This window comes from Scomber japonicus, chromosome 9 (assembly GCF_027409825.1).
Source record: "Scomber japonicus isolate fScoJap1 chromosome 9, fScoJap1.pri, whole genome shotgun sequence".
Classification (NCBI taxonomy): Eukaryota; Metazoa; Chordata; class Actinopteri; order Scombriformes; family Scombridae; genus Scomber; species Scomber japonicus.
The window spans coordinates 520,293-547,614 of record NC_070586.1 but is presented as its reverse complement, the minus strand read 5'-3'; positions in this window follow the sequence as shown (position 1 = coordinate 547,614).

The following is a 27,322-nucleotide window of genomic DNA, read 5'->3' as shown; positions in this document are numbered from 1 at the left end:
AGAGGTGGAAAGTAACGAATTACATTTACTCGCGTTACTGTAATTGAGTAGCTTTTTTGTGTACTTGTACTTTTTAAAGTAGTTTTAAAAATCTGTACTTTTACTTTTACTTAAGTATGTTTTGTGTGAAGTATTGTACTTCGCTACATTTTAAATCACATCCGTTACTGAGTAAAAAATGTTGGCTGAATGTTTTTTTTAAAGCAAAGGGGATCGAACAGCATCATTCACCAGCATGATACAATAACTTAACATTCATGCAGCCTGTTACACCTGGCAGCTTGCTCTCATAGCGACATATAAACTCTAACACAACACAACAAACTCTAAAAGAAATGTCCATTAGACGTTGTGCTGTCATCTGTCTCACTCTTCGTGTAGGACGAAGCATTGAGCATGATGCGTTCACATGTAAAGGACAGCGTCGGAAATGAGAGAATTGAGCGAAAGCTGCACAGGGGCACAGCCTTTTAAACATGGGTACTTAAACGTTTGGTCTTCTTTGGGTAATTTAAAGAAAAGTTATTGCTCTTGTGACTTTGACCCATAGTGATTCATAGATTTGCAGTATGACTGTTGGTTTACAGCAGGGTGATTGTAGGACTAGGATCAGAGCTTTAGAGGAGCTCAGCTCCTAATGAGAATTTGACATTCAATGCCCTGCAAGTGTTTTAAAACCCCCCAATATTCATTCAGTGTTTCCCACACAATATTTAGCGACTATGGAGGGTTTATCATTTATTTTTAGGGGTGCTGAGATCAAATTTAGTGGTGTTAGAAAACCCCTAAAAAAAGTCTAAAATCGCTCCGTTTACAGAATCCACAATTATGCCACCTTCAATTTATTGATTGTATTATTTGAAAATGTTTTATGGGATGGTCTTCACTAAAATGACACATATCTCCATAAATGTTTTAAATGTTGTGTGTCGACATATTTTTTCATTGAAGCTGAATTTGTAAATGTATACCTTTATCTTTAATTAAAACAACTAGTTAGAGATTTATGAGCCAACACTTTGTCCTACAGCCACCCCCCCACCCCCCACCCCCGTTAAAAAAGTAACTAAGTAACTTTTACTCAAAGTATTTTTTTAACAAGTTACTTTTTACTTTTAATTGAGTATATTTTTAGACCAGTACTTTTAGTTGTACTCAAGTAAAATTTCATCAAAGTAGTGGTACTTTTACTTGAGTCAAATATTTCAGTACTCTTTCCACCTCTGGTGATTGGATAGGGCTGGATCACATGATCTCACCTACAAGTTTAAATGATATAGTTATTGTTAAACACACACATTGTTAAAGAGATATAAATTGTTCATTTGAACATATTTCTGTATATTAAAGCTAGATACCTTTAATATTTACACACTGTGACTCTGAAAAGTCATCTGGAGCCTTTAAAAGTGATCAAATCTTTAAATCAATCCTAAAACAAACAGCTAAGCAGTGATGATAGAAATGGTATAAAACAGTAAACACTGTTGGGTTGAAGATTAAAACGTATTATTGTTGAATAAGGAGACAGAACACACATTATTTCTACTCTGCTGCTCTGACTGTGGTAAAACAGCCACGTCTCACTCTCTCCCAGCAGTAATCCTTCTCCTGCTGAAAGTCACAGTCAATTCTCTTCTGCTTCATTCATTAGTTTTAGTCCTCGTTAACTCTCAGTGTGATTCTGAGACGCTTGATAAATATGAGCCCAGGCTCACAGTCTGACTTATAACACCTGTTTTTATCTTCAGCTAAATCCAGAGATAACTGTTCAGTTTGGAGTCAGTTAAGAGACTTAAGTGAAGACCACAAAATCCAGATCCAGACTCCAGATGGATCATCAGGATCCAGCTGACCCTCTCTCAACACTCCTGGATGTTCACTCTCACTCTGACAGAGATGACTTCCATCTGATGAGAGAAGAAGAAAGAACAGAGGAGATAAATGAGTGTTTAGTGAGACTCACTTGATCAGCTGTCAGTCAGTGATGCAGCACATCCAGTATAAAGAGCAGCAGGGACTTCAGTCCTGTTCAGACCAGAAGTGGAACAGCTGTTCAGCGTAGCTTGCTTCCTTTCAGCTCTCATGTTAACGTGTTGGAGTGAACACACTGAGCTCCAAGCTCACACACCTGCACACACTTTTACTATCAAGTGTGTTTCCTCTGCAGATTTCACTCAAGTACACAGAGGAAATAAAGTGCTGAGAGTCATGAACACATCATTACTGCAGAAACAGAGACATTCACTCATCAGTTTACTGATGGATTTACTGCTGATACATGTCAACTCTTATCAAAGTTTAAAGCTACAGAGTCTCTGTGGGATTTGAAGATGTTTCCTGCTGTTAAATCATCATATGACAATCAGTCAGAGCTCTCAGCTAAACAGCTGCTGTGATTCCTGGACTTCAGCAGAGGTTCTGGTCTGTATAAAGACCACATGGTTACTAAACGTAATGATGCTTGTGTGAAATCAGAGCCAGTGATTTGCAGGCTGCAGTCAGACTGATCTTAGAGCTCTGACAAAGATGAACTGATCAATAGTTTAGTGTTGAAATGAGAGAACAAACACTTTGAGATCAGATTTGATGATGAGGATCACTGTCTCTATACATGTTGTAAGGCTGTCAGCTGTAATCCAGCTTTATTTCCTGCAGACATCAACACAACAACAACAGTCGTCTTCACATCAACTCAAACACATGATCACAACAAGCTTCTGGCTCATCTGACTGGCTGACTGTTCTCTCTCTCTCTGTCTTTCTGTCCAATCCTGAAGCCTGTCACCATTCTCCTCTCACAGCTTCACTGAGGAAAGCAGCACTGAGAAGGTTGGAGCTTCACCAGGAAATACTGGACCTTTGCTTTGATACTGACTGTGTTTAATACTAAACTGCTGAAACCAGCACAGACTGACTCCAACTCTCTACTGACCTCAGAGTCTTCAGTCTGTAGTCTGGACTCTTCTTAAGATCAATCAGCTGCTTCACGTCTGATTCCTTCAGGTTGTTGTAGCCCAGATGCAGCTCTCTCAGATGGGAGGGGTTGTCCTTCAGAGCTGAGACCAGATAATCACAGCTGATCTCTGACAAACTGCAGCCAATCAATCTGAATAAAGAATAAATGAAGTCAGTTTAGAAACAAAGTTCATGTTTGAAATGATGAAATGTTTCATAATCTGTTCAGAGCTGAAGAAGATTTAAATGTAGAAGTTTAGAACATTTGTGTGTGTGTGTGTGTGTGTATGTGCGTGTGTAAATGTGTGTATATATGCGTGTGTGTATGTGTGTATGTATGTGCGTAGGTGTGTGTGAATGTGCGTACGTGTGTATGTGTGTGTGAATGTGCCTGTGTGTGTATGTGTGTGTGTGAGTGTATCTGTGTTTCTGTGTTTCTGTGTGTATGTGAGTGTGTGATTGTGTGTGTAAGTGTGTGTGTGTGTGTATGTGAATGTATGTGTGTGTATATGTGTGTGTGTGTGTATGTGTGTGTACATGTGTGTGTGTGTCTTTGCTTGTGTATTTATTTATGTGTGTGTGTGTGTGTATTATTGTGTGTGTTAGTGTTTCTGTGTTTCTGTGTGTGTGTGTGTGAGTGTCTGTGTGTATGTGTGTTTATGTGTGTGTGTGTGTATATGTATGTGTGTGCGTGTGTGTGTGTATGTGTGTGTGTGTGTCTATATGTGTGTATGTGTGTTTATGTGTGTGTGTGTGTATATGTATGTGTGTGCGTGTGTATGTGTCTATATGTGTGTGTGTATGTGTGTGTGTGTATGTGTGTTTGTGTGTGTGTGTGTATGTGTGTATGTGTGTGTGTGTGTGTGTGTGTGTGTGTGTGTGTGTGTGTGTGTGTTGTGAAGGATCAATATCAATGATCAGACATTATTGATTAAAACACATTAAAGAATATAATAAAGAAATATTTCTCCTTCATCAAGTAAACTTGATCAGTTTCACACAGATATTAGTTGAGAGGATCTTCTGTTTACAGATGTGACTCTTTACCAACAATTAGAAACATTCATTTAACAACTAACAGTGAACATTTTCTACACTTCCTTTAACAATCACTCATCTTTATAACTACACACTAAACTTTGGATATATTTGGGGGGGGGCTGCTGTCCTCTTCTGGACCTATGTTAAACTGTATACTGTCATTTGTAAACCTAAATAAAAAGATAATAGATAATAATATGAATAAATAAATATTAAAATAAAGTGAAGTTCATGATGTAAGTTATGTATGAACATAAATTAGGTTCAGATGTTAAACATTAAGATCAACAATAGTAACAGACAGTCAGTGAACTGACCCCAGAGTCTCCAGTTTGCAGTCTGGACTCTCCACAAAACCACACAGCTGCTTCACTCCTGAATCCTTCAGGTTGTTGTAGCTCAGATCCAGCCATCTCAGATGGGAGGGGTTGTCCTTCAGAGCTGAGACCAGATAATCACAGCTGATCTCTGACAAACTGCACCACCTCAATCTGAAAAAAGAATAAATGAAGTCAGTTTAGAAACAAAGTTCATGTTTGAAATGATGAAATGTTTCATAATCTGTTCAGAGCTGAAGAAGATTTAAATGTAGAAGTTTAGAACATGTGTGTGTGTGTGTGTGTGTGTGTGCATGTGTGTGTGTGAATGTGTGTGTGTGTATGTGTGTGTGTATGTGTTTGTCTGTGTGTGTGTCTGAGTGTGTGTGTGTATGTGTAAATGTGTGTGTGTATGAGTGTATGTGTGTGTGTTTGTGTATGTGTGTATGTGAATGTGAGTGAGTTAGTGAGTGTGTGTATGTTACCTTGAGCTTGTATGTGTTTGTGTGTCTGTATGTGTGTGTCCTAAAAATTATGAACCAAACATTTGAAACTTCACTGAAGAATTTAAATTTAATAAAAAGAAATAAATCTACCAAAGCTACAGTCAGTGAACTCACATCAGAGTCTCCAGTCTACAGTTTGGACTCTCCTGTACAGCAGACAGACGCTTCGCTGATGAATCAGACAGTTTGCTTTCACTCAGGTCCAGATGTGTCAGATGGGTGGAGTTGTACTTCAGAGCTGAGGCCAAAACTTCACATTCAGTCTCTGAGATTCCACAGTGATCCAGTCTGTAATGACACAAATATTCCAACATATGTTATCATGAAAGAGGAAACTTTATATTTACTTCATGCATTTGATGATCAAACAGTTTGATGCTCATTATTTTGATGAACATTTGTTCTTCACATCATCTTTTTATTAAATGTATTTTTTCTGATGCATTTTATTCCTTAAATGTAAAAATGAAGCTCAGAGAAAGTTCAGACAGGAAGAGCATCTTTTTTACAAGCTCACATCTATAGTTTGATTTCTCATCCCTCAGTCATTCTGACCTTTCTCACAGCTCATCATTTCCTTTCTGTCATTTCTGGGGCATCAATTAAAGTTGCTGTATGTAACAAATATATTCCAAGTAATCATAAAATGGCCCTAAATATCACCAGACATTCAGGAATCATCTTAATTTCAAACACTGATATCACTGACAGTAGTAGTCCAGCCAGATTATTCACATTTGAAAAGCTCAGTTGCAGCCCACAAGTCATGTTTATGTTGTCATTCTGTGTTTTGGCCTGATGCTCCACCCACCACCTAGCTACCAATCACCAAGTCAGTAGCGTTTCAGCAGCCAGGTTGCCAGTTGCCACTGAGCTGCAGCTAACCCAGCAACAGAAAGACTTCCTCTTCATCAGCGAGGACTTCCTCTTCATCAGCGAGGAATTCCTCTTCATCAGTGACTCATCAGTGACGACTTCCTCTTCATCAGTGACGACTTCCTCTTCATCATGAAGTACTTCATCTTCATCGGTAAGGACTTCATCTTCCTCAGTAAGGACTTCATCTTCATCAGTGAGGACTTCATCTTCATCAGTAAGGACTTCATCTTCCTCAGTGAGGACTTCATTTTCCTCAGTGAGGACTTCATCTTCATCGGTAAGGACTTCATCTTCATCGGTAAGGACTTCATCTTCATCAGTAAGGACTTCATCTTCATCAGTAAGGACTTCATCGGTAAGGACTTCATCTTCATCAGTAAGGACTTCATCTTCCTCAGTGTGACATGTAGCATCAGATCATCATTCAGCTCACTGTGTTCAGCAGCAGTTATGTTTCTGTAAACCTGACAGCGTTTCTGTTTTATTTATAGAAGCATCACATTGTTGGCTCTCGCAGCATCATTCAGATTCTTTTATTGTGTTTTTATTTGTATTTATTTAGTGTTCTTATGTGTGAAGGACTCTGGACCAATGATATTGTGTTTAAAGTGATAAATAAGTTGAAGTTGATGCATCAGCAGCTTCACCATCGCTGGCTACAACACCAGCAGCATTTCAGAGTAAAAGTCAAATGTTGAGCTGCATGTATTCTGCTGTCATTTCACTGATTACTTTATTTTATTTAGCGTCACTGTCATTATGACTATGACATGATGTAGATGACAGGTGATGTGATCTACAGGCTGACTGTGTAGTTATTCTATCATATTTACAATATGATTTTAGAAGCCCCTTTTCGTCTGAAGATGAATTCATTGACCTCTTTTATTCATCCTTTAACAAGGTCTACAGATATATCAAATGAAGGAGCACGTTGATCTTCAGACTCAGGTTATTTATTAATGATGTCATGTACTCAGCAGACATGTGAGGTCATTATCAGCTCCTCTTCAACATCTAGACTGTTGGTCATCTACAGCATCCTGATGGCTCTTCAATAAATGACAGATGAAAGGTGTGTAAAGCTAACAGCTATGCTAAGCTCTGCATATAACTGGTGGTTGGTGCTTCATGTTTAGTCTCACCATTCTTTAGCTGCTCTCTAATCTCTGCTCACTGCTGAGCTCCTTGGAGCTTCCAATCATCTCTGACTTCAATCATCATTGTATGTTACTGCCTAGTTTAATAAGTACAAGTTAGTCCTGATCTCTAGCATTGCTGGCTATGGCCCATCATGCAACAGGGCAGACTGGACAAGTTTACATTGGTAGCTGTTCAACTCATCATGCCCGTTAGCATCGCTGCTGCTAATGGAGCTCTGGTTTTATTATATCAGCTTATGATTGACACGTTTATTATTCTTAGTGTGCAATAAAGAAACCTGTCATGCTCATTATTTAGTTTCATCTTTTAGATTATTATTATTATTCAAGATAATCCTGAAAATTATGAACCAAACAGTGAAGGATGTGAATTAAATCAAAAGAAAACAATCTACCAAAGTTACAGTCAGTGAACTCACTCCAGAGCCAGTTTACAGTTTGGACTCTCCTGTACAGCAGACAGAAGCTTCTCTGATGAATCAGACAGGATGTTGTTGAGTCTCAGGTGCAGCTTTGTCAGATGAGGGTTGGACTTCACAGCTGAGGTCACAACTTTACAGTCAGTGTCTGAGAGATCAAAGGCAGTAAGTCTGTAATGACACAAATATTACAACATATTATAATGAAGTGGCTCAAGGTTCAGACTAACAAGGAGAACACATGTTTGAATCTCAAAAACTAAAATAATGTATTAAAGTAAGTTATTAACAAACTAAATGTAAACTCCATGTGTAATGTGTAGAATCAGTAGTGTAGGGAAGTGCATGGATGAGGGGAAATGTGTGCTAGACAATAACAAACACATGAAGCAAAGAAAGAAAAGAGATGTTGCTGGTGGAAGAGAGAGGGAGACACTGAGCAGGCCAGCTTTGATAAGGTGATCCAGCCCAAAGCCCAGCTGATGCTTCAGCCTGATGACTCCATTATTAGTGCTGGAAAGGAGCCTCGGGGTGAAGAGTCATCTAGCTCTCTCATACGTGCACGTAGAAACGTGATTAAAACTTTAAAACGGAGGAAAACTTGTCCTCTCTGGAAAAATACCAAACTATTTTTACATAACATGTAAACTTTTGAAACTATGAGCAGTCAAACGAGGAGTGGAAATCACTTTTTCTTCAAAGTTAGAGTGGAAGCGGCAGTTAGCTAGAGTGAGAGAAGCAGTAAAAAATAACCTTAATTTTTATTTTTAACTCGAGCTCACGGCCAAACCATGAAAAGGAGACAAATAATTTTTTATCAAAATGTCGACATAGGTGTTGGGATTCATAAAATGTGACGTTGACAGGCGGGGTCTGCACAAAATTTAAACAGGGGGGCCGAGACCGGCAACAATACCTGTCTCGCTCCCCATTGACTCTAATGCAATCGTCTTCTTTTTTCAAAAGAATCTCACTCTGTGTTCACACTGAGCTTACTCGCTCATTTTAAGGAATATGTGAATAAAATAAACACTGTCAGAATCTGCCGGCTTCTGTGTCTCTCACCGTGTTTTCGGTTTTTGGACAGGAGTTACGGTTTTCTCACAGTTTGCAATTGTTCGGGACCTTGTCAGAAGCCAAATTCTCTCAACTTATCATCCCTGAAGATATTAAGTGAATGTGAATCATATTTAAGCATAAATAATATTTATTTAAACTTATTAATTAAAGTCTACTTCATTTTTTCACAGACAGGAACATCACTGTTATGAAATTATTAAGTAAATCTTCAAATCATTTAGAGAGTAGATTTTCTCATATTTTATTTTAAATTACTTGGTTGTATGAAATTATATTATGTACATTTTGTTCATCTTCTATTGATAAATGTTGAATCTTTTTATATACCACAAATCATACAACTACAATACAAAACAATACAACTATTTATTTAGTCCTCAGTAAACATGAATTAATCACTCCATTCACATGAATGAACCAAACAGTGAAGGATGTGAATTAAATAAAAAGAAAACAATCTACCAAAGTTACAGTCAGTGAACTCACCTCAGAGTCTTCAGTTTACAGTTTGGACTCTCCGGTACAGCAGACAGAAGCTTCTCTGATGAATTAGACAGTTTGATGAGTCTCAGGTGCAGCTCTGTCAGATGAGGGTTGGACTTCACAGCTGAGGTCACAACTTCACATTCAGTGTCTGAGAGTCTCCAGGCAGTAAGTCTGTAATGACACAAATATTCCAACATATTATCATGAAGTGGTTCAAGGTTCAGACTAACAAGGAGAACACATGTTTGAATCTCAAAAACTAAAATAATGTATTAAAGTAAGTTATTAACAAACTAAATGTAAACTCCATGTGTAATGTGTAGAATCAGTAGTGTAGGGAAGTGCATGGATGAGGGGAAATGTGTGCTAGACAATAACAAACACATGAAGCAAAGAAAGAAAAGAGATGTTGCTGGTGGAAGAGAGAGGGAGACACTGAGCAGGCCAGCTTTGATAAGGTGATCCAGCCCAAAGCCCAGCTGACGCTTCAGACTGATGACTCCATTATTATTAGTTATTATGAGTTTATTCCTTTAATATAAAACAACAGTTGAGAGATAAACAGGAAACAAGAGGAGAGAGATCAGTGGAAGCTGCAGTTATACTGGAAGCATCTTAACCAGTAAGCTACCAGAACACTCCCAGTTCAGCTGATGCTGTCTCACTGTGCTTGAATGAAACAATCATTCTCATCACTCTCTCTCAGACCTGCACACTTTAATCTTTGTTTAGCTTTAATCTTGCAGATGAAGGAGAGAACATGGAGTTACATTGAGGCTTCCATAATGTGCACAGTGTGTGTGTGTGTGTGTGATCTGATCCCATGTCTGTCTCCACTAAGTTAACATGAGGACATCTTGATTAGAAAACCACTTTTACTGTCCACTATGTTTAATGTGACTGCAGGATATTTAGACTCAGTTCAGCTCAGTGAACAGTTCCAGTTGAGAAAGATCATCTCTCTTTGCTACCTGCTGCTGTCAGGTTCACATCCATAAGCAGCTACATTTACTGACTGTTCACAAACACTAATGAAACTAATAATCAAAGATGATTCAGATCTTATTTTAAAGCCTGCTGAGTAAAATCAGGTATTACCTGTATGTCTGATTATATATCATGTAATAATAACTTTGCTTTCACTGATAACTGTAAAATACTGATATATGTTGATAAAATGCTGCTGTAATAAAACCTCAACCACAACCTCTAAAGTCCTTCATGTGTTTCACCAGGTTTGAATGAATCCTCCAACACACAAAGGAAGAGAAAGAGAAGAAAACACTGTCAAATCCAATAATGACTAGAAATAAATAGAATAACTGTTCATTAACCTAACAGCTATAAACATCAACATTATTTAAACTCACAACATTTAAACAGCTCAACAACATCTGAGACTAAATATAACTGACATGTTATTTCACATATAAACAAGTAGAGCACTATTTTAACTATAATAAAACATTTATATTATTTATATTTGAAGAACTAAACTACTAATCTACACTGATTTATAATGTTAATCACATCTGGACTTACTGAGCCTTTCTGCAGTTCCTCACAGCTGGGATCAGTCTCCTTCGTCCCTCCTCTGATGTGTTGTACTTCTCCAGGTCCAACTCATCCAGAGGCTCCTCTGACATCTGCAGCATGTAGGCCAGAGCTGAGCACTGGATCTCAGAGAGTTTCTTCTCTGATCTGTTCTCTGACTTCAGGAACTCTTGAATCTCCTGATGTACTGAGCGGTCGTTCATCTCCATCAGACAGTGGAAGATGTTGATGCTTCTGTCAGGAGAGATATAATCACTGTTCTTCTGCTTCAGGTTGTTGATGACTCTCTGGATGGTTTCTGGACTGTTGCCTGTCTGACCCAGCAGGCATCCTAAGAGACTCTGGTTGGACTCCAGAGAGAGGCCATGAAGGAAGCGGACAAACAGGTCGAGGTGGCCATTTTCACTCCTGAGAGATTTCTCCATGGCTCTCCCCAGGAAGTCATCCAGAGATGAGTAACTGTAGTATTCTCCCAGGAAGTCCTTCAGTACCTCTGTCTTCCTGCTGGTGTAACAGTGGTACATGTAGACTGCAGCCAGAAACTCCTGAACGCTCAGATGAACAAAGCTGTAGACTGGTTTCTGGAAGATCACACTCTCTCTTTTGAAGATCTCTGTACAAACTCCTGATAACACCGAGGCCTCTGTGACATCAAGACCACACTGCTCCAGGTCTTTTTGGTAGAACATGATGTTTCCTTTCTCCAGTTGTTCAAACGCCAGCCTCCCCAGCTTCAGAAGAAGGTTCCTGTCAGCCTCCGTCAGCTCCTGTGGACTCGTCTCATGTCCCTCTTCATACTTGTTCTTCTTCCTCTTTGTCTGAACCAGCAGGAAGTGTGAGTACATGTCAGTCAGGGTCTTGGGCAGCTCTCCTCTCTGGTCTGTAGTCAACATGTGGTCCAGAACTGTAGCAGTGATCCAGCAGAAGACTGGGATGTGACACATGATGTGGAGGCTCCTGGATGTCTTGATGTGTGAGATGATTGTGCTGGACTGCTCTTCATCACTGAATCTCCTCCTGAAGTACTCCTCTTTCTGGGGGTCAGTGAAGCCTCGTACTTCTGTTACCCTGTCCACACATGAAGGAGGGATCTGATTGGCTGCTGCAGGTCGGGAAGTTATCCAGACGAGAGCCGAGGGAAGCAGCTTCCCCTTGATGAGGTTTGTCAGCAGCACGCTGACTGATGATTTCTGTGTGACATCAGACACGACCTCACTGTTGTTGAAATCCAGTGAAAGTCTGCTTTCATCCAGGCCGTCAAAGATGAACAGAACTTTACAGCCAGCGAGCTTCTCTGCTGTGAGCTTCTGTAATGTTGGATAGAAAACATGGATCAGCATGAGCAGACTGTACTGCTCATCTTTGATCAAGTTCAGTGACCTGAACGAGAACAGAATCAGCAGACTGATATCTTGGTTGTTGGAGCGCTGTGCCCAGTCCAGAGTGAACTTCAGCACTGAGAAGGTTTTTCCAATGCCAGCGACGCCGTTCATCAGAACCACTCTGACTCTGTGTAAGACTTCACAGATGTCCTGATCCTTGGTTGGAGCGTCATGGAGGGTCTTCATCTTGGAAGCTGTTTCAAGCTGCCTCAACTCATGTTGGGTATGAACCTCTTCAGTTTCCTGTTGGTCAGGTAAGACTTTAAAGATGTCCTGACACTTGATTGGAGCGTCATGGAGGGTCTTCATCTTGGAAGCTCTTTCAAGCTGCCTCACCTCATGTTGGGTATTAACCTCTTCACTCTGTCCCTCTGTGATGTGGACCTCAGTGAAGATGCTGATGAGGAAGGTTTTAGTTTCTGCTTCATCAGTTCCTTGAGTCACACATTCACATGTGCTGCTCAGACTGATCTGATGTTCATCTAAAACCTCCTGCAGACCACTTTCTGCTGAAAGAGAAGAAAAAAGGTAGAATGAAACAGAAATCAGTGTGACTGTTAATGTTCAGTAGGATAGAGGAGGTAGATTCCTGTTTTCAGAGATGATGACATCAGCAGACAGATCTTCAGTCTTACTTTGTACAGTGCTGGTCTGACTGTCTGTCTGCAGTCCAGCTCTGGTTCTGGATCTTTTTCCACACTGGGGACAGGAGGAGTCTCCTGATGAAGCAGACTGGTCCCAGTATGAGGTGATGCACTGTCTGCAGAACCAGTGTCCACAGCTGGTAGAGACTGGATCCTTCAGGACGTCCTGACACAAAGAACAGCAGGACAGCTGCTCCTCCACAGAAACAGCCCTCCTCTTCCTCTCTCTGTGGACATGAACACATTCTTTATGTCACATGACATTAGTGGAGGCCAACCGACAGCTCACAAGCTGCATGCAGCTCTTTCCCCACATAAACAGTCCAGACTGTCAGTATTTACACACTTACACACTTTCTGTTCTTCAGCCTCTGAGATTCAACACATTCAACTTGAAATAAAATAAAATAAACTACAATCACAAGAGTTCAACAGTAATTAGACAGAGACAACAATGTGCCAGCAAAGGCAGAGAAGAAGAAGAAGACTGCAAGCTAGTAAACATGGATGTGACAAACTACAATTCAAATTATTATTATGGTTATTAATGATTGCATAATAAACCTGTGCTGTGTGAAGTTTAAGATGGCTCCATGTCATAAAGAAGACTGTTATAAAATAAAAGCCACCAGGAGATGAAAATAAAGGCTTTTATTAAAAATACAATAATATATAAAAGAACAATGTTTATAATGTAGATTATCAAATGATATTGAATCATCTTCAGGTCAGTTTACAGTAGAAACAGTCTCTTACTTTGTGTCTGAGGGTCCAGGTTCATTACTGAAGTCTGGAGGTTTAGGTAGAGACCAGTCACTCTTCATAGACAGACAGCTGGATATTACAGACTCTGCTCCGTCCTCCTCTTCCTCCTCTTTCTTCATCTTCTGGAGTCTGAGAGGTAAACCAGTAACACTGGAGACACACACACATACACAGTATAATAAACCCAGTCCTGCCTCTCAACTTAGTAGCTTCTTATTAGTTGACATGACTTTAACTACAACCATGTGTGTTTTCTAGTCATCACAAAGAGAAACTTTGACTCTGGTTTAAATCCAACAAACACACTTCAGATAAACATGTGTGTGCTTCTTAACTGTGACTTCTCTCTATTTAGAGCTCAGCAGTGAGTCACGTGACATCGCTGTGAGGACGCACAAACCAGGAAAACAACAACAGGAAACAACGTTTAACACCTCAAACTCTGTCATTTCACATTTAATCAACTAAACAATGAATGTGATCAATAATCATCAGATTGATCAATAATGACAGTAATCATTATTTACAGTCCTGATATTAACACTCACCAGCCTCACACTGTTTTCCTGCTTCTGCTCTGATGACTGAACAGACTTTCACATTTACTCCCTACCTGTCTGCTCCTCCCTTCTTCTTTATTAGAAGTCACATGAGTGTCATTTATGATCTTTGTGAAGTTTTATGACTGTTGGTCTGCTGTTTGGTACAAACAGACACAAAGACTTCCTCACTGTAGTAAAAACACTTATTGTCCAGTAAAGGTGTGTTCTGTGTGAACAGATAAATGTGCAGCTACAGTCCACAGGGAGACTAAACTAAACCCTCTGACAGTAATGATCATAATACTGTAACTCAGACTGGGTCACCAATGTTCCTCTGACATCAACAACTGTCACACTTCCTGTCCAACTCCTCACCTCAATATACACAAACTACAAGAAAACCTCTTTATGTTGTTCTCTATCAGTAATAATATATATAACAGTCTTATTGTAACCAGAACATATATCAGTGATGAAAGGAGGTTTCTACTACAGTACTAGTACTACAGTATGTTTACTGGTTCTCCTAGAAGAAGGACTAAATACTGCAGAGTCCCTCAGTATGATCCAATCCTCTAACAACATTTCTACAAGACACCAAAAACAAAAGAGCTCAAATGTTTTGGTTCTGTCATTTCATACTTATATCTACTTTCTGTCATTTGACATTTACACACACAAATAAAACAGTCTAATGATGGAAAGTTATTTCTCTTTGAGCTCTTTGTGACAGCAGATCAGGTTTGGCTGCTATCAAAGTATTACAGTATAACAGAGTAGTTAGAAACACAGAGGCTCCTCTTCCTCTTACTGACTGATCCAGAGAAGCTGTACTGATGTGATGTGTTGTAGTACTCAGCACAGCCACCAGAGGTCAGTGTGTACTGGTGGAACAGGCAGCTCAGAGTGGGGGGGGGGGGGGGGGGGGTTAACATTACAGGACTAGTAAAACAGAGAAATGCTTCTGACTGTGTTTGGGAGTATTTTAGGTTGAACTACATGATTTGATTGAAGTGTCAGTCTGCCTCCACCTGCACATCATCAGTGTTCAGCCTGCTGATTGGTCCTCAGGTCCTCCAGCAAGGTGAGTCTATCTCTGCTCCTGTCTACTCATTATTCTATCAGATACAAGTATTTAAACCCAGACACACTTTAATAAGTAGCATCAGTAAAGTCAGCAGCTTCCCTCTGTGGTTTATTCTATGCATTGGTACTTTGTCACCTTTCTTGTTAGTTTTTAATGCTTTTGTTTGTTTGTGTCTGTTTTTCTTTACTCTTCAGTTTTTATGTTGTATGTCTCACAGTAGGAGGAGCACTCAGTAAGCCCTCATGGCTTTTATTGATCCTTCTGCACATTTCTCTTTTGTTAGTTATTGTTTTCTTTTCTTCATCTCAACAAGTTCTGCATTTATCACTTTTCTTGTATTGTGTATTATTTTTCTTTCTGTGCAATAAATAAACGATATAAACTATAAACTAGAGTCTGATGATTGTATGAAGAGTTTTCACAACTCAACATGATGGATGGAAATCAATAGAGATATTATTTTATTCCACATGTTGCCTACATTACCCACAATGCAATGCTACTGGATTCTCTCCACCACACAGATCTGAGGTTTATGAAATAATGAAGTCAATGCTCAGACTACAAAAAGATAATAAAACTAATATTGTTGTAATGTAGATTATCAAATGATATTAAACTGAATCATCTTCAGCTCAGTTTACAGTAGAAACAGTCTCTTACTTTGTGTCTGAGGGTCCAGGTTCATTACTGAAGTATGGAGGGTCATCTTTAGAAAAGTCACTCTTCATAGACAGACAGCTGGATATTACAGACTCTGCTCCGTCCTCCTCTTCCTCCTCTTTCTTCATCTTCTGGAGTCTGAGAGGTAAACCAGTAACACTGGAGACACACACACATACACAGTATAATAAACCCAGTCCTGCCTCTCAACTTAGTAGCTTCTTATTAGTTGACATGACTTTAACTACAACCATGTGTGTTTTCTAGTCATCACAAAGAGAAACTTTGACTCTGGTTTAAATCCAACAAACACACTTCAGATAAACATGTGTGTGCTTCTTAACTGTGACTTCTCTCTATTTAGAGCTCAGCAGTGAGTCACGTGACATCGCTGTGAGGACGCACAAACCAGGAAATCAACAACAGGAAACAACGTTTAACACCTCAAACTCTGTCATTTCACATTTAATCAACTAAACAATGAATGTGATCAATAATCATCAGATTGATCAATAATGACAGAAATCATTATTTACAGTCCTGATATTAACACTCACCTGCCTCACACTGTTTTCCTGCTTCTGCTCTGATGTGAAATGGCGTCTGACTGAACACTTGAAACTTTCGGTGCTCCTCCCTGTTTAGTCTGCCCCTTCTTTACTGGACGTCACGTGTGTGTGTGTGTGTGTCAATCATTTACTGAATACACATAAAGACTCTGATGCTATAAAAATAAATATCACTGTAGATAAAAGTTATCAGTTATATTAATGATGTCAGTGTTGGACAATAAGGATGTAATATCAGAAGGTTATATGGTTGAATGATCAGAACTTTGAACCTTGATGTTAAACATTATCTACAGTGAAACATGAAGCATTGAGAGAATGAGAGTGTTGATGTAAAATGTGTGAAACTAAACAGTAAATGCAGAGCTACAGTAGAAACATGTTGCTGCTGCTGCAGCTCTCAGCTGCTTCAATAACTGAATATCATCAATGAAAAGATGATTTCACTATTTCTGAGACTAAAACATTGTCAGAGATCTCTGACTGTAACATATTTAGGACTTTTTATTACAGTTCATCAGTAAGCAGGCTGCATTGTGCTGGACTGTGGACAGTGAATGTCCCTCACTGACTGAGTGACACTGCTGATTAAAATGTGATGAAGGAGGAGACTCCATACTGTCACCTAACTTCTCTAACAAGGACAAGAAAAGCTTTTAGAAAAACTACCTGACACATCAGAGGGAAGTGAACCATTCATTCTCATTCACACACCGTTGCCGCAGCGATAGGAGCAATTTGGGGTTAACTGTAAAGTCACGACAGTAATGACCAAACACATGAGTCTGATCTATTGATGCACACAGTTCATCTTCATATTCATGTCAATCTTCACTGAACTAGAGGTCAGAGCTCCATATTATGATCCTCTGTATTCTTACTTCAAATAACCAGAGAAAATAATGTGATTAGACAATTAACAGGCCGTCATTAAGTCTCAACATGAACCACAGAATTAAACATCTGAAGAGGCTGAACTTCATCTTTTCTTATTTCTTCTGTAGTTTAGTTCATTCCATCAATGCATCAACAAATGATCATAAGTCATCAGTATAACTTCCATCTGTACTGTTATCAGATCATTTTAACAGCTGCTGACACAAACATGATGAAACTGTTGCTTACGTTACCTTTAGATGCAGGAAGGAGGGAAGGAAGAAGGAAGGAAAGGAGTGAAGGAAAGGAGGAAGGATGGAGGACGTTACCTTTAGCTGATGAGTGAAGGTGAAATGAATGAGCAGCTTCAAGCAGGAAACCAACCAGAAGAAGAACAAACATGGAAGTGACAGCAGGAGCTTTTTAAGGTGTCAACTCTCTGTATTCATCTTTAACCTGAAGTCTTCTTTAAGGGAATCTGATCACAGAACAGCAGCTCTGAACTCTGGAACCAACAATCTGGAACAAGAGTCAAACATTAACAGACAGTACAAATCTTTATCAGCTGGATCATAAAGTCTGATGTTTGTCACATGTGTGTCCTCCAATCACTGTAGACTAACATTATGGTAAATGGACTGTACTAATATATCACCTTTCTAGTCCTTCAAGTCTCATTCACCCATTCATTCATTCATTCAGGAGGAAACTAACCATTCATACACTGTTGGCATAGCAACGGGAGCAATTAAACACTGTTTATAGTAAATATTGTAGGTGGGAGTGACAGATCCTATGAATGAGTAATTGATCTTTTGACCACACAGTGAGCTCTTTTTATGCTGTAAGGAGAAATATATATAGCTGGATCATTATATAGTAATAGTAAACACACACAGGAAACACTGAGTACCTTCCTTATGTCCTTCCTTCCTTCTTCCCTTTCTTGACTCAAGGACAACAGGAGGGTATATATAGTAATAGTAAACACACACAGGAAACACTGAGTACCTTCCTTATGTCCTTCCTTCTTCCCTTTCTTGACTCAAGGACAACAGGAGGGTATATATAGTAATAGTAAACACACAGGAAACACTGAGGGTGTAACGTGTGAAGGTTTACACAGCAGAGCTAATAAAGCTAGTGTTTGTAGCGGAGGGATTTATATATTTATCTTCTTTAAATATCAGAATGAGGTGTGTGGTAGATTTGATGTGGAGTTATTGAATGTTTATATGTGAGTGAGTGAGGGGGGGGGGGGGGGGGTCACAGCAACTTCAAAACATGTCAAGAAACCTGATGATCAGGATGAAACTCTCCATCTACTGCAAAGAGGACCAGACACACACACCTACCCAACAATATATATTAAACTGTCCTGTTAGGCAGAATTAAGAGTGTGCTTTTAGTTCATGCTCACAAACATGAACATTTCTTATCTAAACTACTGACTGGGATTCATGTATTTATAGTTCAAATCATTTCCTGTTGTGTTCATCAGCAACATGTCATGATTGAACTGTTACACATGAAGAGATACAGACAACATAACATGAAACATTAAGCTGCTCACTTCTTTTAAACACACATTTGTTAGATTCAAAGATATTTTAACCACCAAGGACTGAAAGTTGTGCATGAACACATCAGGAATGAAAGAACAAACTCAAACATGAATACACACATTTCAAATAGTGACAGAGACAAACAGCTGACATGTGGCAAACAGAGACACACACAATTATTAAAAAGCTGTGACACATGATTAATCACCTGCCTGCACATTGTTCAACACAGCTAAACCTCCACCTGTTCTACTGGTAACACATCTGGAACGGGTGGTGTATGGACCCAATTGCAGTAGAAAGGACTCAGAAACAGTGGTAAAAGTACAACGGTTTACTCAGACTTCAGCAGACAGGCAAACAGTTGAGAAAGCGGCAAACAGGAATCAGGAGAGGAGAGGCTAAACTCTTGGTCAGGGACAGAAGGCTGGGTCCATTTACCAGGAGGCCTTCCTTCCTCCTTTCCTTCCTTCCTTCCTTCCTTCCTTCCTTCCTTCCTTCCTTCCTTCCTCCCTCCCTCCCCCTGGGCTAAACTCTTGGTCAGGGACAGAAGGCTGGGTCCATTTACCAGGAGGCCTTCCTTCCTCCTTTCCTTCCTTCCTTCCTTCCTTCCTTCCTTCCTTCCTTCCTTCCTTCCTTCCTTCCTTCCTTCCTTCCTTCCTTCCTTCCTTCCTTCCTCCCTCCCTCCCTCCCTCCCTCCCCCTGGGCTAAACTCTTGGTCAGGGACAGAAGGCTGGGTCCATTTACCAGGAGGCCTTCCTTCCTCCTTTCCTTCCTTCCTTCCTTCCTTCCTCCCTCCCCCTGGGCTAAACTCTTGGTCAGGGACAGAAGGCTGGGTCCATTTACCAGGAGGCCTTCCTTCCTCCTTTCCTTCCTTCCTTCCTTCCTCCCTCCCTCCCCCTGGGCTAAACTCTTGGTCAGGGACAGAAGGCTGGGTCCATTTACCAGGAGGCCTTCCTTCCTCCTTTCCTTCCTTCCTTCCTTCCTTGGTCAGGGACAGAAGGCTGGGTCCATTTACCAGGAGGCAGACGAAGCAGGGGAATCAGGGACTGGCTGGAAAGTCTGGCATCCTTCTTTCCTTCTTTCCTTCTTTCCTTCTTTCCTCCCTTCCTCCCCCCTTCTCTCTTTCTTTCTTTCCTCCCTCCTTTCTTTCTTTCCTCTCTCTGGAAAGTCTGGCATGGCAAACAACAATGTGGGAAAGGAGTGAGTGTGGTGCTTCCTTCCTCCTCCCTTTCTTCCTTTCTTGACTCAAGGAGGCAGCTGTGTGCACAGGTGAGTAGAGTGAAGTGACGAGGTGGGTGTGGCTGACAGGCTGAGTGGGGCAGAGGCCTCCTTTCCTTCCTTCTTCCTTCCCTCCTTCCTCCCTCCTTTCCTTCCTCCCTCAAAGAGTGAAGTGACGAGGTGGGTGTGGCTGACAGGCTGAGTGGGGCAGAGGCCTCCTTTCCTTCCTTCTTCCTTCCCTCCTTTCCTCCCTCCTTTCCTTCCTTCCTCCTTCATTTCCTTCCTTCTTTCTTCCCTCCTCCCTCCCTCCTTTCGTTCCTTCTTCCTTCCTTCTTCCTCCCTCCCTCCTTTCCTTCCTCTGTCCCTCCTTTCGTTCCTTCTTTCTTCCCTCCTCCCTCCCTCCTTTCCTTCCGTCTTCCTTCCCTCTGTCCTACCTCCTTTCCTTCCTCCCACCCTCCTTACCTCCTTTCCTTCCTTCCTCCCTCCCTCATTTCCTTCCTTCTTCCTTCCTCCCTTCCTCCTTTCCTTCCTTCTTCCTTCCTCCCTCCCTCCCTCCTTTCCTTCCTTACTCCCTCATGTCCTTCCTTCTTCCTTCCTCCCTTCCTCCTTTCCTTCCTTCTTCCTTCCCTCCTTTCCTCCCTCCTTTCCTTCCTTCCTCCTTCATTTCCTTCCTTCTTTCTTCCCTCCTCCCTCCCTCCTTTCGTTCCTTCTTCCTTCCTTCTTCCTCCCTCCCTCCTTTCCTTCCTCTGTCCCTCCTTTCGTTCCTTCTTTCTTCCCTCCTCCCTCCCTCCTTTCCTTCCGTCTTCCTTCCCTCTGTCCTACCTCCTTTCCTTCCTCCCACCCTCCTTACCTCCTTTCCTTCCTTCCTCCCTCCCTCATTTCCTTCCTTCTTCCTTCCTCCCTTCCTCCTTTCCTTCCTTCTTCCTTCCTCCCTCCCTCCCTCCTTTCCTTCCTTACTCCCTCATGTCCTTCCTTCTTCCTTCCTCCCTTCCTCCTTTCCTTCCTTCTTTCTTCCTCCCTCCCTCCCTGCTTTCCTTCCTTCCTCCCTCATTTCCTTCCTTCTTCCTTCCGCCCTCCCTCCTTTCCTTCCTTCTTCCCTCCTCCCTCCCTCCTTTCCTTCCGTCTTCCTTCCCTCTGTCCTTCCTCCTTTCATTCCTCCCTCCCTCCTCCCTCCCCTCCTTTCCTTCCTTCTTCCTTCCTTCCTCCCTTCCTCCTTTCCTTCCTTCTTCTTTCCTCCCTCCCTCCCTCCCTCCTTTCCTTCCTTCCTCCCTCATTTCCTTCCTTCTTTCTTCCCTCCTCCCTCCCTCCTTTCCTTCCTCCCTCCCTACTCCTTTCCTTCCTTCCTTCCGACGTATTTGTGTGTGTGTGTATGTGTGTATATGTGTGTGTGTGTATGTGTGTATATATATATGTGTGTGTGTGTGTGTGTGTGTGTGTGTGTGTGTATATGTGTGTGTGTGTGTGTGTGTGACTATCAGTGCAGTGAGTGTGAGAGCAAAGCGTCCTGATAGCTTTGTGTTGCTGCTTATTAGACCAATCGCTGCACATCTGCTACATGTACAGTTTTATTATCGACTTCTTTTTAGAACATTTCTTCAGCTTCATTTAACTTTGAACGTGTTTTGGGCCAGTTGTTGTTGGTTGGGGCAGCCGAGTCATTTCACATATTTGAACAATTAATAAACCTAATAGTTACTTTTCCTGGTAATGAATGACTTTGACATTCATGTAACTCAGGTAACTCCCTCCTTCCTTCCTTCCTTCCTTCCTTCCTTCCTTCCTTCCTTCCTTCCTCCTCCCTCCCTCCTTTCCTTCCTTCTTACTTCCCTCCTTTCCTTCCTTCTTCCTCCCTCCCTCTCTCCCTACAGGGAATGAGGAAGGAGGGAAAGAAGGAAGGAAGGAAGGAGAGGAAAGAAGGAAATGAGGAAGGAACGAAGGAAGGGAGGAAAGGAGAAAGAAGGTAGGAAGGGAGGAAAAGAGGGAGAAAGGAAGGAAAAAAGTAAGGAATGAGGAAGGAAGGAAAGAAGGAAGGGAGGAAGGAGAGGAAAGAAGGAATGAGGAAGGAAGGAAAGAAGGAAAGAAGGAAGGAAGGAAGGAGAGGAAAGAAAGAAATGAGGAAGGAACGAAGGAAGGGAGGAAAGGAGGAAAGAAGGAAGGAAGGGAGGAAAAGAGGGAGAAAAGAAGGAAAGAAGGAAGGAATGAGGAAGGAAAAAAGGAAAGAAGGAAGGAAAGGAGGAAAGAAGGAAGGAAGGAAGGAAGGAAGGAGAGGAAAGAAGGAATGAGGAAGGAAGGAAAGAAGGAAGGAGAGGAAAGAAGGAAATGAGGAAGGAACGAAGGAAGGGAGGAAGGGAGGAAAGGAGGAAAGAAGGAAGGAAGGGAGGAAAAGAGGGAGAAAAGAATGAAAGAAGGAAGGAAATGAGGAAGGAAGGAAGGAAGGAAGGAAGGAAGGAAGGAAGGAAGGAGAGGAAAGAAGGAATGAGGAAGGAAGGAAAGAAGGACAGAAGGAAGGAAGGAAGGAGAGGAAAGAAGGAAATGAGGAAGGAACGAAGGAAGGGAGGAAAGGAGGAAAGAAGGAAGGAAGGGAGGAAAAGAGGGAGAAAAGAAGGAAAAGAAGGAAGGAAATGAGGAAGGAAGGAAGGAAGGAAGGAAGGAAGGAAGGAGAGAAGGAAGTTATGGTAATGAATGACTTTGACATTGATGTAACTCAGGTACTTTTTGGGAGAAGTAATGAGGAACTATAATGAATGACTTTTTCAAAGTAACGTGGCCAACACTGCTCACCTCCTGTGTGTGTCCTTCCTTCCTCCCTCCTTTCCTTCCTTCCTTCTTCCTTAACGTGGCCAACACTGCTCACCTCCTGTGTGTGTCCTTCCTTACTCCCTCCTTTCCTTCCTTCCTTCTTCCTTAACGTGGCCAACACTGCTCACCTCCTGTGTGTGTCCTTCCTTCCTCCCTCCTTTCCTTCCTTCCTTCTTCCTTAGCGTGGCCAACACTGCTCACCTCCTGTGTGTGTCCTCCCTCCTCCCTCCCTCCCTCCCTCCCTCCCTCCCTCCCTCCCTTCCTTCCTTCCTTCCTTCCTTCCTTCCTTCCTTCCTTCCTTCCTTCCTTCCTTCCTTCCTTCCTTCCTTCCTTCCTTCCTTCCTTCCTTCCGCAGGTGTTTGTCTGGATGGGAAACGAGGCGCGTGAGGAAGAGAAGACCGAGGCCGCAGCTTCAGGTGAGAGAGACTGGAGGTTAGACATGATGTGGACCAGGTGAGGACAGGTGAACATGTAAGCAGGTCTAACTGTCAGACTGTCATGTAGCTGTAAGGTACCTGGAGAGCGACCCGGCCGGCAGAGACCCCTGCACCCCCACGGTGACGCTGAAGCAGGGATTTGAACCGCCAACCTTCACCGGCTGGTTTCTGGGCTGGAACCGGGACTTCTGGACCGTGGACCCGCTGCAGCGCACCATCGAGAGCCTGCAGGTGTAAAACATGTGACCCAGTGTTTCCATATGATAAAGCAGCTCTACATCATAAATAAACCTACCTGTCTACCTGAACAGCTGTCTGTGTGTGTGTGTGAGTGTGTGTGTGTGTGTGTGTCTGTGTGTGAGTGTGTGTGTGTGTGTGTGTGTGTGTGTAGTGATCATGCTCAGTGGTCACATGTTCAGATGGAACCATTTTTGAGGTACTTGTACTTAACTGTAGTATTTCCATGTGATGCTACTTTTTACATTTCAGAGGGAAATCTAGCAGTGAAAGCATAGAAGTATTATGAGTGGTAGTTAAAGCATTGAGCTCTATAGAGGTTTGGCTCCTCCGTGTGGACGCAGACTGAACTGCAGCTTCCATCATTCTAATAGATAAGATATATTTCTGCAGCATGTACATGTGGATAAAAGAGTATGCAGAGGAGGTCATGGCAAAGATCAAGAAGGTTGTGTCAGATGAGAGCAATAGCTATGATAGTGTTGAATGTTTGTTGTGTAAGTGTAGAGATTATTCAATTTACTTTTGAGGCAGCACAACTAGAAATATACATATTGATAAAAAGCAGGTTCATGACATTTGGATAAATCAGTACTCTATTAAAATGTTGGAACGCAAATGTAGATGATATACAGTTTGTTGTTGACGCTTATGTATGCATTGTTTACATGATTTCTTCCATGTGAAAAGCAGAAAAGGAGCTGGGATTGTTAGTTAATGCCCAAAGAGAAGCATCAAAGGACGGGAAGATTAGTGCTAAACAGCTATTTAGAAGTCTAGGCAAAGTTTATTTACATACCAGAGATGTGTGTGCTCAAGAAACTGTATGTAGGTTAACTAATGTCCATCTGTAGGAATGCTCAAAGAAAGTTGTATTATACCTACAGGGGATAATATAGTTAAAATGAGTTTGCCCTTAAGTGTGTTGAGGCAAAAGGCAGAGTCACATATTATTGTAAGTCTTTACATTCACAAATGTAAGTTTAATAATACTGCCTGGATGATCAGATTCATTAAACAGAATGTGGAATTATTCTGATTATTTCTCATTTATACACAAAGACAGAAAAATAACTCCAATGAAAATAGATGTTAAACATGAAGCTGAAGCTCCACACAGGATAAAAATGCTGACTCTTCATTTATTTCCACGTTTATTAGAATTAGGTCTTTGTTTATTATCAGCATGGTCCCACCAGCCTCCCTTCAGACCAGTAGAAAACTGTACAGCTTATAAAAGTGGTAGATCAGTGGATACAATGAGTTAGAAGAAGTGATTTAAAGGAAGATAAAGACTTATCAAACAGGTTGATCCAGAGCCCTGACAGCAAAGACCAGGCTCCATATTTATCTGTGCTGATAATCAGCACTAATTCATTTCCCTCCACTCAGTGTGAAGTTAGAGAAAAACTAATGGAGGCTTTATTTATTGAATGATTGATGTGTTTAAACTGCTGATGGCACAGATAGATTTCAAAGAGCTGTAAGGACACATAAGTCAACAGGAGGTTCAGCTGGAGATGAGTTGGACAGTGGAGAAGATACATTTCATGTTTTTAATCAAGTTGTGTCCGTTTGCATCATTATCGCTGTGTGCACTGTTGTACAATACATGCAAGATGCTGCACTAATGTAGAAAACTAGATGGAAAGGATGTGATTGGATAGGGCTGGATCACATGATCTCACCTACTAGTTTAAATGATATAGTTATTGTTAAACACACACATTGTTAAAGAGATATAAACTGTTCATTTGAACATATTTCTGTACATTAAAGCTGGATACCTTTAATATTTACACACTGAGACTCTGAAAAGTCATCTGGAGCCTTTAAATCAAATCATCATCAAATCTTTAAATCAATCCTAAAACAAACAGCTAAGCAGTGATGATAGAAATGGAATAAAACAGTAAACACTGTTGGCTTGAAGATTAAAACTTATTATTGTTGAATAAGGAGACAGAACACACATTATTTCTACTCTGCTGCTCTGACTGTGGTAAAACAGCCACGTCTCACTCTCTCCCAGCAGTAATCCTTCTCCTGCTGAAAGTCACAGTCAATTCTCTTCTGCTTCATTCATTACTTTTAGTCCTCGATCCAGATGGATCATCATCAGCTGATCCTCTCTCAACACTCCTGGATGTTCACTCTCACTCTGACAGAGATCACTTCCATCTGATGAGAGAAGAAGAAAGAACAGAGGAGATAAATGAGTGTTTAGTGAGACTCACTTGATCAGCTGTCAGTCAGTGATGCAGCACATCCAGTATAAAGAGCAGCAGGGACTTCAGTCCTGTTCAGACCAGAAGTGGAACAGCTGTGCAGCAAGCTCACACACCTGCACACACTTTTACTATCAAGTGTGTTTCCTCTGCAGATTTCACTCAAGTACACAGAGGAAATAAAGTGCTGAGAGTCATGAACACATCATTACTGCAGAAACAGAGACATTCACTCATCAGTTTACTGATGGATTTACTGCTGATACATGTCAACTCTTATCAAAGTTTAAAGCTACAGAGTCTCTGTGGGATTTGAAGATGTTTCCTGCTGTTAAATCATCACATGACAATCAGTCAGAGCTCTCAGCTAAACAGTTGCTGTGATTCCTGGACTTCAGCAGAGGTTCTGGTCTGTATAAAGACCACATGGTTACTAAACGTAATGATGCTTGTGTGAAATCAGAGCCAGTGATTTGCAGGCTGCAGACAGACTGATCTTAGAGCTCTGACAAAGATGAACTGATCAATAGTTTAGTGTTGAAATGAGAGAACAAACACTTTGAGATCAGATTTGATGATGAGGATCACTGTCTCTATACATCTTGTAAGGCTGTCAGCTGTAATCCAGCTTTATTTCCTGCAGACATCAACACAACAACAACAGTCGTCTTCACATCAACTCAAACACATGATCACAACAAGCTTCTGGCTCATCTGATTGGCTGACTGTTCTCTCTCTCTCTCTGTCTTTCTGTCCAATCCTGAAGCCTGTCACCATTCTCCTCTCACAGCTTCACTGAGGAAAGCAGCACTGAGAAGGTTGGAGCTTCACCAGGAAATACTGGATCTTTGCTTTGATACTGACTGTGTTTAATACTAAACTGCTGAAACCAGCACAGACTGACTCCAACTCTCTACTCACTCCAGAGTCTCCAGTCTGCAGTCTGGACTGTGCTGAAGATCAATCAGCTGCTTCACGTCTGAATCCCTCAGGTTGTTTCCCCACAGATTCAGCATTCTCAGATGGGAGGGGTTGTCCTTCAGAGCTGAGGCCAGATAATCACAGCTGATCTTTGACAAACAGCAGAGCTCCAATCTGAATAAAGAATAAATGAAGTCAGTTTAGAAACAAAGTTCATGTTTGAAATGATGAAATGTTTCATAATCTGTTCAGAGCTGAAGAAGATTTAAATGTAGAAGTTTAGAACATGTGTATGTGTGCGCCTGTGTGTGTGTGTATGTGTATGTGTGCGCCTGTGTGTGTGTGTGTGTGTATATGTCTGTGTGTGTGTGTGTGTGTGTGTGTGTGTGTGTGTGTGTGTATGTATGTTTGTGTGTATATGTGTGTGTGTGTGTGTGTGTGTGTGTATGTGTATGTGTGCGCCTGTGTGTGTGTGTGTGTGTATATGTCTGTGTGTGTGTGTGTGTGTGTGTGTGTGTGTGTGTGTGTATGTATGTTTGTGTGTATATGTGTGTGTGTGTAAGTGTGTCTGTGTGTCTGTGTGTGTGTATGTGTGAGTGTATATGTGTCTGGTTGTGTGTGTGTGTGTGTGTGTGTGTAAGTGTTTATTTTTCTGTGTGTGCGTGTATGTCTGTGTGTGTGTGTTTGTTTTTGTGACTGCGTGTGTGTGTGTATGTGTGTGTGTGTGTGTGTGTGTATATATGTTTGTGTGTGTTTCTGTGTGTATGTGTATGTGTGCGCCTGTGTGTGTGTGTGTGTGTATATGTCTGTGTGTGTGTGTGTGTGTGTGTGTGTGTGTGTGTGCGTATATATGTGTGTGTGTATGTGTGTCTCTGTGTCTGTGTCTGTGTGTGTGTGTGTGTGCACGTGTGCGCGTGTATGTGTGTGTGTTTGCGTGTGTGTGTGTGTATGTGTGTATGTGTGTAGGTGTGTGTATGTATGT